The sequence below is a fragment of the Oxyura jamaicensis genome, chromosome 1 (genome assembly GCF_011077185.1).
Source record: "Oxyura jamaicensis isolate SHBP4307 breed ruddy duck chromosome 1, BPBGC_Ojam_1.0, whole genome shotgun sequence".
NCBI lineage: Eukaryota > Metazoa > Chordata > Aves > Anseriformes > Anatidae > Oxyura > Oxyura jamaicensis.
Genome location: NC_048893.1, coordinates 164,185,433 through 164,198,088, shown reverse-complemented (window position 1 = coordinate 164,198,088; position 12,656 = coordinate 164,185,433). Strand labels below are relative to the sequence as shown.

The 12,656-nt window shown below is 34.4% G+C and overlaps 1 protein-coding gene across 1 annotated transcript in view; it reads right to left on the bottom strand.

Annotated features, from left to right (window-relative positions):
• The window catches only part of KLHL1 (kelch like family member 1), a 246,902-nt gene that overhangs the window by 124,505 nt on the left and 109,741 nt on the right, over window positions 1–12,656 (bottom strand). The gene's annotated exons all lie outside the window — the stretch shown is intronic.

The window sequence follows — 12,656 nt, the reverse complement described above, 5'->3', positions numbered from 1 at the left end:
TCCTTCCTTCCTTCCTTCCTTCCTTCCTTCCTTCCTTCCTTCCTTCCCTCCTTCCTTCCTTCCTCCCTCCCTTCCTCTCTTCCTCCCTTCCTTCCCTTTGTTTTTTTCCTTCTTTTTCTTTCTTTTTATCTTTTCTGTCTCCCTGGGCAGAATACTGTGCACTCACACATCTTATGTGATAGGAAACATCATTTTTACTGCTAGGGTGTAAATCCAGTGGTTATCACAACACTGGGGTCACATATAAAAGGCATCATAAACTGATAAGACAAGCCTGATCATGAAGACAAAGAAACTGCAGACAGTGGAATGAGGACTGGCTATAATTACTAGCTGAAAAACGGCTTCTCTACCTAGGGGACTGACAGCTTTCCTTCACTGATAGCATATAGCCATTCTCTGAAAAACGTAAACCCTTGAAAACAGAAATAACTACTGCTTTCATTCCATTACATCATAGGTCATATTTGAGAAACATTTTAAGTGATGAGACTAACCAGTTTTTCACATACATTTAGAAATTAACAAACTTTCTAGTGAATATGGTCCTAGTAGAATTAGATAATTTTCATAAAAACAGACACATATATGTTAAAGTGTGTGCGATCAGTAGGAAAAAAAATGTATTCTTTATCATTTCACGGGATCTGGTCAAATAATTTTAATTATTTATATTTTGATTTCATATTCACTAAGTTGGTATTAAAAATATTAAAAAAAAAAAACAAATTGCATGTGCATGGATTTTTAGTATTTAGGCTATAATTTACTGTGACGGCTGTAAGGTAATAGGGTTCAACTATAAAAAGAGATGCAGGAGATATAACTGTTCATAATACTATTTATTTTAAGTGTACAAATTACTAACAGTGATGAGGATCAATACCTACCCATAAGAAACTGTAAATAAACCATCATCTGTACTAAGAGATATTTGAAAAACCCCACTGAATTCATATAGTCTCCAATAAATTTATGGAGGCAACAGAAACATACCATAAGAAGAAGAAAAGGAGAGGAAGCAATGAATGAACACCATAAATGAATAGTAGAGCTAACATAGTCATTTCCAGAAATCTGTTTTTTCTGCATTTTTTGCCTGTCCAGCTTTATTTTTAAGCTTCAGTTACACATTCTCTGTGTAACACAATTGAGTTACTACTTTAAAATAATAAAGAGGTAAAACATCTACACAGGATGTACGGAGAAAGATTAAAGAGGAGAAACCAAAAAGGAGGAAAAGAAAGAAGGCAGGCAAGTGGGAAAGGAAGACTGAAGGGAAAGAAGGAAGAGAAGGAAAGGAGGGAGACAGAGAAAAGAAAAGAAATAAATTTGTTATGTTGTGAAGAAGACATGGAGAAGCAAAACATGAAATTATGCAGTTCACTAGATACAGACATAACCACATATTTTACATGTTGACCATAAAAAGATCACATGTTGATCTTACCATTTTTGTATACACTCAATGTTTTTTTTTTTTTTTTTTTTTTCCCGAAAAGGCTGCATGAAGAAAGCCATTCCAGTGCAGTTGATAAGCTTTTTACTAAATATGGAATTGCACTTTTCTGTTTTTTAAATAAAGGTACACGGTTCAGATTATTTAAAATTACTTTTAATACAGACTTATTTGTTGAAGGCATCCGTTACAAAGCCTTTAACAACTTTAATCCTAAATGAGTTCTAAAAATGTAACAGTTTTAAACCATGCAACATTATAATTAAAAAAAAAGTATTTTTTTCTGGTATGGAATTTCAGTGAATGTTTCCACTCAAAATAAGACATTGTGGTATTTCTCAGTTGCAGGAAAAAAAAGCATGATGAACAGTTGTTGAGAGGAGGGGAAAGGAGAAAGAGCACCAGACAACATGATTCTGCAAAGTTCAATTTAATAACTGAACCAGAGTTCTGGATAAGCTTTGTTAGGAAATATTTCACACTAAAGCTCTGGATAAGCCGTGTTAGGAAATACTTCGCAATACCCACACATACACACCCACATACAGTTACTGAGGCTGGCCCCAAATGTGAGCCTGGAAGGAATGCAACGCTTGCTCCCATTCCCTGCAGAATGCCTGCTCAACAATATCCTCCTCCCCCTCCCTTCTGGCCCCAATCTCTTTTACTGGGAAGGTGTCACACAGGCAACCAATCAAATCAGTCCATGATGACACCATGAACCACCTTTCAGCAATTTCAGGTTTTGTTCTCTAGCTTGCTGCCCCATATCCTGTATCAAGCCTTAGCACACTGACTTTGTTTGCATTGCATTGTCAGCCATGGCTTATTATACTCAGTCACTCACTACTGATCAAGGCAAGGTCAGGATGCTCCTATGACAACAGTTCAAACTGAAAGATTGCAATACCATAAGAAATGTTCTAAGTGTGAATAAAATAAAACATTTAATGAATCAGAATTCACAGCAATTCTACGGCTTTGGCTGGAGTAACATGCCCATGAGAAGGAAAGATCCAAATCCTGTCTATTAACTATGAGTACTTTTAAAATATAGGATGAGAAAATAAGAACATGTACATTTCTGTTTCCCTGCCTCCAGTTAGAAAGAAATACTTGCAGATACTATTGTTGTTTTGTCCATCCTGTTACACACGTCCTCCCCTCCACCCCCACCCCCATCCTGAGGTATCATTTTTTGAGATGTTATTGTATTTATTTTTGTATGATTTCAAGCTCTTCCCAACCTAGCCAACACAGAAAGGAGTGGTATGTCCTGTGTTATATCGAAAATGTTACTGACAGAAAAGACTCCAACACTCTTCACTATTATTAGCCAAAAACTAACCATTGTATATGTCTTACCCTTGAAAATGAGGAGCAGCATCTCAGTAACTCAGGATGTCTTTATGCTTTTGAAAGGCAAATCACAGTCTTATCCTGATGGACAACAGTACACCTTCCTGTGCCTAACGGATAATCTTGTAAATGTTAAGTGTTTTATATCAATGCTTAGTGAAAATAATGTTAAAACTTAGCTCTTGGTATGGGCCATTTTAAGAATGCTAGTCACTGTCTATTCCAGAAAACAGAACAATTACTGGAGTCAAGAGTCTTGGTCACAGAGTTTCTAGAGATTAGGATTTCTACTGCTCACAGACTCTTCAGGTTACTTTCTCAGTAACAGCTTAATCCCTAAAACTGACTTTTTTATCATATCCCACTCCTGTTATCTCCCCCTCCTCTCTTTTATCTATCAGAGCACTCCATGTTAGTGTCACTTCTATCACCCTGTCCAATATTATTTCCTTGACCCCTCTCACCGCCTGCATACTTCAATTAGGCTAAGTCCAAACAATCTTCCTTGTTGTCCAAGATGCCCACAGAAAGCTCTAGTGGGTCTTTTTTCTACCCTAACTGATATCTGCTAAATCCTAAAATATTGGGATTAATACATAGACAATGCAATTGTAGTTTGTTCTCATGCTTTCTTTGTGCCCCTGAACTGCAATGTCAATGCAATGTTTTCAGAGTTTGGGTCTCAAATTCTGATTTTATACTATGCATACAAGCTGTGCATTCTAGAGGTTTGTCGTTGTTGTTTGGTTTTGTACTTAGCCACTTTTGGATAGCCTTTTGTGAAAACAAAAACAATGTTTATCCCCAATGCAGAGACATATCCTCAAGTCTTACCAAAGACATACACAAATGTAAGGTATTTGATTTTACACTAGTCTGCAGATTCAAAGGCTTTGAACTCACAGCTACAGAATTTATCTGTCATGATTCTTGTCTTCTTTTTTTTTTTTTTTTTTTTTTTTCATGTATGCCAAGAAAATCCCCCCAGATTCACTCTCTTTGGAGTGCTTTGTTAGTCTGAATCTGTGTCAGCACATACAGAACTATAACTACAACACTAACTGGTTTTAGTAATCCACCAATGCTTTGTAGGTTAAGAGTCTGCTTGCCCTGAGCTACCTCTATGAACAGTAATTTATTTATGCCTCCAGTTCAGTGAGATGAGGCAGGATTTATAAATTGAAATATTCTTGACTTGGCAGATGGAGATGTAAATATGCTGACCTGACAGTCAAATGATCGTCAAACCCGCTGAAGAAAGAAGAGAGATATCACAGTACCCTGAACATGAAATTCTATTTCTGGTAGCACTGTCAGCGTTTTAGCTGGGATGGAGTTCGTTTTCTTTGTAGAGACTCACATGTGCTCTGTTTTGGATTTTTGATGAATATCAGTGATATTTTGATGAATATCAGTGATAACACACTGATAAAACCAATAAAACACTGCAGAGCAGTGTCTGCATAGAGCTAAGGACATTTTGCTTCTCATGCTGTCCAGCCAGCAAGGAGGCTGGGTGTGCACAAGAAGATGGGAGGGCACAGCCAGGACAGCTGGCCCAAACTGGCCAAAGGGATATTCCATACCATATTGCATCATGCTTAGCAATGAAATCTGAGATAAAGAAGGAGGAAGGGGTGATGGCATCTGTCTTCCTAATAAACTGTTATGTACTTTCCTGGAAATGGCTGAATGCCTGCCTGCTGATGAGAAGGAGTGAATTAACTCCTTGTTTTACTTAATTTGCATGGCTTTTGCTTTACCTTGTAAACTGTCTTTATCTCAAACCGTAAATTCAATCCACAACACGTTCTGAAGCATACTAAGTATTGACATGATACCACTGTTGCTGCTGAAGATTCAGGTCTAGAATTCAGAAGCTAGAATGAACAGTGCAGAATTCTGCCATACAAACCTTTTCATGTGGCATTTAGGCAGTAAGATGATATCATCAGGCAGTTCCTGATGATAAAGAAGTCATCAGATTGTGATTAATACAGTATAGACTATTTATTTAACTGTTGTCCTGTAGATTTCACAGCATTTTACTACCAGCAGTTGTCTTCTCTATTTCCTGTTAATTATCTTGTTGTCCATATGCTAGTTCTTGAAATGTTCCTACTTTCCTCTTCTCCTACTGTGTCTTGATGGAATGGTACTGTAATGTGCCATGTAACAGCTGTATTAAGGAGAACTTACGAAAAAGCAGCACACTGTGCTAAGTGCCAATTACTACGTTCAAACAAGCATCTGAAAAATACCAGAAAGGTGAAAAGTGATCTATGAACTAGAAATTCTTCTTGAAGTAGAGAAGAGGAAAAAAGAAACTGTAAGCAAGAGTCACAATAATAGCTCATTGTCATGAATTAAGAAAAAAAAATGGTACTATAACATATAAAGATCGAATTTTATGTTTGGGTTGAAAGTAAGATCATCAGAAGGATTTGGGGACTCTGTCTGCAGTATGTTTCCGTCTTTTTCACTTTTGCTTGTTGCTAGATGGCTTAAAGTGATAAAATGGAGGCAACCGTAAACCTCAAAAAATATACTTTCCATGTCTATATTTCAAAATGTACAAGATGCACAATATATATATATATATATATCTTTTTTTTCAGGAGAGGTGTCCTGACATTTGTAAGAAAATAATGAGAATTATAATTTAAAAGCAGTAGCAGAGACCCAATGATCAGTAACATTCAGCAAAGTTTTAGTATGTCTTCTCAATTCTGTTGTCAGTGGTATGAGAATAAAAAGTTTTGTATTAAGATGTATATAGTGTGTATAACCTTTTGCAATACATTATCTTCTTTATATAGAATATTCCAAACTTGTGATTAGAATCCACAAGTTAAAAAGCATAAAAATAAACAATTACAACTTTCCAAACTCTGATTCCACTCCTCTCTCCCTTTGAAAAATATGTTTAATAGATTAACGTGTTCATTTTACTCATAAGTATATAGAGTCATTCTATATTACAATTAGATAACACTGATTTTATTTACCCAGCATGTCCCAAGATCATTTAGGACATGTATGTAATTTAAACTTCATTCTGAAATCTCAAAAAAAAAAAAAAAAAAAGAAATTACAACACTATATCCCTTTTGAAACTGCATGTAACGTACACTAAAACTGTATTAACACCACACTGTATGCAACATTTCCAGTTGAGTAAGCAATAAACTGTTCCTTCTAAATAAAATAAAGGAATAAAAAAAGTAAAATAAAATAACAAATAAAATATAAATTTAAAGTAAAATAAAGTAAAATAAAATTACAGTAAAATAAAATAAAGAAAACAAAGTAAAATAAACACTATGGATAGAAATGTTCTATTTTAAAGTTTTATTCTTAATGTTTTTTTCATCAGATCTATTCCTATTTTTGCTCTAAGTGTTAAGAGCATAATGTATTGCATTATTAGACAAAGACATATTCAGCAGTGTGAGTAATAATGTTACCTCCCAGTGTGTGACACAATGTTTTCCACAATTCCCTCCACATTGTACTCTACCACAATATCCTCTAAGGCGGCTGGACATATGCTTGAATAGGGCTTTTAAAGAGGCAAAAAAAAAGAAAATTAATACATTAAAAAAAAATAAAACAAATTAAATAAAATTTATGGGGCTGTCTGGAGTCCCACTGATTTTCTGTGAACACTATCCTTAAAATCAAAGCAAAACAAAGCAAAACAAACCTTATAGATAAGGTGTCTTAAAGTTTGAACACAGCCTGCGCAGTTCATCTTGCAGATTTATATTTGCAGTTTGCAGTGCAAGTGGGACATTTTGTACACCAATATATTTTGGAAATGTCTGCCTGACAGCATAAGACACACAAAATTGCAGAATGCTTTAAAATTTCACTGTTACTGCTAACTTGTTATGGCTAGCATTTTACCAATAGGTTGCGTCTAATAAAAGTCAATTAAATGTTAGCTCTGATAATCCCATCTGCTGCACAGTGATAAATAAAATAAAATAATATTTGATTTAAAATATCTGAATTTCTTTTCCATGTTGGTCTTAGATAGACAATTCATATCTAAGACTATTGAAAGTGTACAAGTAATATATTTAATACACTCACAGAATAATTTAGGTGGGAAACAACTTCTGAAGCTCATCTAGTCAAACCTTCTGCTTGTCTAATTAGATCAGATTACCCAGAGACAATTGCAGTCAAGTCTTGAACACCTAGGATGGGTTGCACAAACTCCAATGGTTGTTGCTCTTCTAGGATTTAAATACCTGCATGGTTAAATAATAATAAAAAATCATAACAACAACAACAATAAACATAGTATCTAATCAGAATTTCCTATATTCCAACTTCTGTCTCCCATCCTATAATGCTGCACCTCCAACAACAGTTGGGCACTACCTTCTCTATATCCTCCAACTAGGTGGATGTAGAGAGCAGTAAGGTCTCCCTTAGCTCTCTCTTATCTAGGTTGAATGGGCCCATCTCCCTCAGTCTTTAGTAGTATGCTGTGTGCTCCAGACTCCAACCAGCTTGGTGACCGTTGCTGGATACACTCAAGTGTATCAACGTCCTTCTTGTCAATACAAGAACAACTCAAAACTGTATACAGCATTTCCTATGTGGTCTCACAGGTGTCCAACAGAGGAGAAAGATCACCTCCTTCAACTTGCTCTCCTAATACATTCCAGGACACTCTTGTCATTCCTTGCTGACAGTGTATATTCCTGGTTCATGTTCACTTTGTTGTCAACAAGGACACCCAGATCCTTTTCTGCAGAGCAGCATCCTGAACAGCTACTCCCCAAAGTGCACTGGTGCAGGGGGTTCTTTTTCTCCAGGTTGAAGGACTTTGCACTTTCCTTTGCTGAACTTCAGGAGGTTCCTATCAGCCCATTTCTCCAGGCTGTCCAGGTCCTTCTGAACAGCAGTCCAAACATATGCTCTCCACACCATATTTTGGTGGCATCTGCAAACTTGCTGATGGAGCACTCTATCCTAACATCTAGGTCGTTATTTGAAATTCATTGAAATTCTTTCCCATAAAAGATCATTTAAAGAATTTGCATATGGCAGACACTTTACATAAATGAAATTGTTGCTGTCTGCAGTATAATCAGAATTCTCAGTTAGCTATGGGTCTTTACAGAGTGAGTATATGTCACTGATTACTTACATGCTTATAATTAAGTTTGAATAATGTTTTGCTGTGCTGATACTAATGACCCTTGTGGTGTGAAGCACAGAACTGTAGCTAAGAGAGACTAAACACCTTCTGCATCTAATTCATTCACAGGCTCTTGTAAACATTCTGCATCTCAGGCTTGGAACTGTAACATATGTTAGGGTGCTTTTTAATTTTAACATTCTGACAGGGTTACAGACACATCAATCACTTTATTTAAATACATTCTTCTACTCATGGAATTTTTACTTTTGGTTGTCCTCCTACTCAGAGCCTCAGAGTAATTTGAAGATTTTCCAAGTTTATGTTTAGTGATTCATCTTGGAATATAGCAAAATAAAAACATGGAACAAAGTGTTATTTCACTATTCAAACTGAAGTTTCAAGATGCAAAATGATCACTGGAATTTAAATAACTTTTCCTGACAAGTAGAGCAATGTCAGATTGAAAAGTTATACCTGTAAAGTTACAACTTTTCCATTTGAAACTTCAACATTTTCCATTTGAAACTTCAGAATTCAGTCAAATGGCAGGATTTTGAGATGCAGAAACTGGTAGCATAACTTGGACTGTCAAATTCTAAATTTCTAAGCATTATCTATATGTCACAACACAAGCAGGACCATGTTCTTCACTGTGGGAGATAGAGCAAGCTACAGTTGAATTTAGAACTTCACTGAGTACAAATAATTTTTTAAAAAAATTGCTATGCTGGAAGACCAAACTGTAATTATCTGTTATGGAACAATATGACAGACTTTTTATCTCTCAGTCTTTACTGACATAGAAAAGTAGTTGTTATAAGAAGGAACAGCATCAGGCCACACAGTTTATTAAACTAGCACGGTCTATTATAACCTTTTCCTCTTCCTAGATCTATTAATGCAGAAAAGTAAAGTAGCTGTTCTGAGAAACACTACTAGTACATTAAGACCACAGAGTTTATTAAACTAACGTGGTCTACCACGAACTTTCAACAGTAAGTATATAGTGGTTCAAAGTAAAGCATGCTATAAAAAGTTATATTTTCTAAAAAAAAAAAAAAAAAAAAAAGCATCCCAATCAAATTGTGATCACACTATTAAATTAGACATTATTCTGTTTTATAAAAAGATAGGTAAGCATATACTACAGTTCTAATTTCTGACAAATTTGACAAGCTGATAAATTGCTAACTTTAGAGATTATCTTCCCTTCATATGAAAACCCTGGAAACTAGAAGTATAAAGAACTCTCACTGAAACTGTTAGACGACTGTAGTTGCTTAAGCTCATTGATATTTTCCATTTTACTCTTTTGTTTCTTTAAAAAGGCATCATAAATGCAGGTCACTGTACTATCATATAACTCTGACAACAAATTATGAAACTAAAGTTGTAAGACATATGGCTTTGAAGATTGTAAACTTATTGAAAGTGATGCGCTAGTGAAAATAATAATAATAATAAAAAAAACAACACAGATTGTCATTAAGTACAGAAGTCTTAAATCAAGAGAGCCACGGATATTTGTGCTGCCATTTAAATTAGCAGATTCATTTAAAAATGGTAGGGCAATTTCACACCTTGAAAATAAAACGGCCCACAGTAAATTGGATACCAATGAGACCACACATTTTTTTTTCCACTTATTTTTAAGTTCTTGCTTCAAATGCTTTAATTTAAAATATTGCTATACAAGGTCCACTTGTAAATAAAACAGATATAATGCAAAGATAGATGTCTCCAAATTTCATTGCACACTAACTTTTTATGAAATCTACCTTCCTCTCCTCCCCTACTACCATCATGATTTGGTATTTGGCAAGTGTATTTTCTAAGGATTTTTCAAATGTTCTCTGGTTTTCCTTTACTACTTTTCTTCTCTTCCTTTGTCCCCTCCCTGCCTCCCATCTCCATGCACACATTTTCTTTTCTTCACTTAGATCTCACTTTTCAAAAGGACAGTTTGATATTTGATACTGAAGACTGAATATCTCAGTAAATATCAGAGATATTACAGAACTATTACACTCATGAAAAGGAATATATAGCTATACACTTAATGACTTTTACCTCCATTAAGAGCTTTCTACATCTCAGCATTGACTCTTTGCATTTTGAAAAAAAAAATGTTTGTCAGATTTGAATTAAGTCTGAAAATACTGTGTTAACTATGCAGAAAAAAGATTTTATTCATGGATTCCCCATATTTCATTGTTGAGGGGATCTAAATTTGTATCTAATGTGACAAAAAGCATGCAATAGAAATGATTTATCTCCTGAAATCTACAGAATACTCTAGTGGTCTGCTCTTTAGCAGCTTGTTCTTCTTCAATATAAAGAGATTTCTCTGGCTCTATCTTGCCTTCATGAAGTGAAAGCACAAAGCAAGCTGTTTACATGTATATATATATGTTGAAAACAAAACTGTAATTTAGAATTTATTAAATATCAAGTCTGATATTTGGCAAGGAAAATTTCTTTTGAAAAATGATTAAAGCATTTATAGAGATTAAATGAAGCCGATCATTTTCATGAAAATATATTCATTTTCATTAAAATACTATTGAAAACACAAGCGTGATAAAGAATGACTTTCTAATCAAAACTAAGTGGTGGATGAAAGCTGTAAAATGTTTGATGAGAATGATATAGTAACAGGGAGTTATCTTAAGGTTCAAGGACCTTAAATGAGAAACTAAGTGCTACAGTGAATGCCTTATTTTAGGAAACAGTTAATATTTAATTTCACCAAAGTCAAAATAAGAAGCAAGATTATTCTAAGATGAAATTTAACTTGAAATATACCTCAAAATCATCGCTCATTCTACAGCATATATTATGTCTAAAAATTGTTTTCTGAAAGACAACTTGAAAAACATTGCCTTGTTCCCCACTCTCACAGTCAGTGTAAAATTATTGAGATATGAACTTTTATCTCAGAAAACTTCATGGCACAGCACTAATATTTGTGGTCAATTCTAACTGCATTTCTCTATAGCAGTATGGTTAGTACAATACATGTATATATATATTTTATTTAACAATTATTGGCTGTAATATTTAAGAGATATAAGATGGGGTCAAAAAGAATTTCTTGTGCTTAATGTAGATATTTTTTGTAAATGTAAAGAACAAGACAAAAAGTACATAATCTCGGTCATTTTCTTCATTTTTTCTCTACTTTGGGGGCATGCATTTCTACTCCTCTTAGCCTTGTTATTTGTACTCTTTTTTATTATTATTTTTTTTGAAAATTAGCATTATAGAACCGGCTACTCAGAAAGACAGCTATAAATTCATATCAATTGAACATACATATTTTTAAAATACCCTGGTGCTGAACATCTAGACAAAAAACAAACAAAAAAACCCACAATTTTTCCAAAGATTGAAAAAAGTATAGAAAGAAATCATAATATTATTTCATTTTTCAAATGCCTTTAGAGTTCTCTCAAATGTTGTCATTTTTTTTTTTCAAAAATTTTCTTCCTACAGGTGCTTTTCATATTTCAGAGAGTCTATTTTTCTGACACTTCCACTATTTGTGTGAAAAATATAAGTATTTTAGACTATTGGTTAAAGAAAATTCACTTCACCTGTTTTACATGGTTCACATTTTGGGAGGGGGGATAAAAATATTCTTACAAAGCAGAAAGACCCAAAGTTTGAATGCTGCATTTATTAATCCATTATTCTGCCTTCATACTTAAACTATTTATTTTATATAGTTCTCAGGGGAAAATAAATTTCTACAGGTAAACTACCACACAGTATGTCAGAGTTAAGGGACTGCCATTATTTCTTATTCACAACAAATGAGCTTTTGCAATGATACCACGGAAGATAAGGAGTCATCACACAGCTTTGAGGTACATCACTTGTAACTCTTATAGAAAGCATCCTGAAAAGAAAGCGTCTTTATGTTCTCATTAAAGCATGAGAGCTTTTTTAAAAACAAGAATTTCATCATCCTTTTTTAAGAAAGGTTTCTCGTCAAATTGGCTGCATAAGACAGAAGGAGAAATAGAGTTTTTTAACAACCTTGCCCTTACCATATTTTAAGTTCGTTCTCATTATAGTTCGTACTGTTTCCTTGGAGCCTGCAGGAAAAATAATGCTTTTTGTCACTTCAGAGAGCATGCATCTGCTCTTTGCTCTGCTCAGCACTTTCCTACACTTTCCTCATGTCACAAACCCTCTTGTTCGTTGTTCTTCCACCCACCTCTCCCAGGATATCTAACCTGTACTATGGCAGTTTTACTTGGTTATATGTAAGTATGAAAGAAATAATCCCTTTCCTCTTATGTAGATTCAACCAGATCTCAAGAGAAGCAGGTAAGGCACCCAGCCCTATCCTGAATTGCTCATCCATAACATTTAACAGAAAAGAGTAAATCATACAGATATGAGCTGCCTCACACCTTAATTCAGTAACACTGTTCCCATGAAAATATCATGCCCTATGAGCTAGACGTTTATGATTATCTTTATCACCACATCCGAAGTTGAATAACATATAGATTTTTTTTAATATCATAATTGAATAGATGTGATTATTTGTCCTTCCTGAAAAGATAAAAGTGTAACTATCATGCATGCTTGCAAGATTAATTGTAATTACATCAGTTTGCATATTAAATACAATTGACTTCCTTTCTGATCTGCTATATTTTGTTG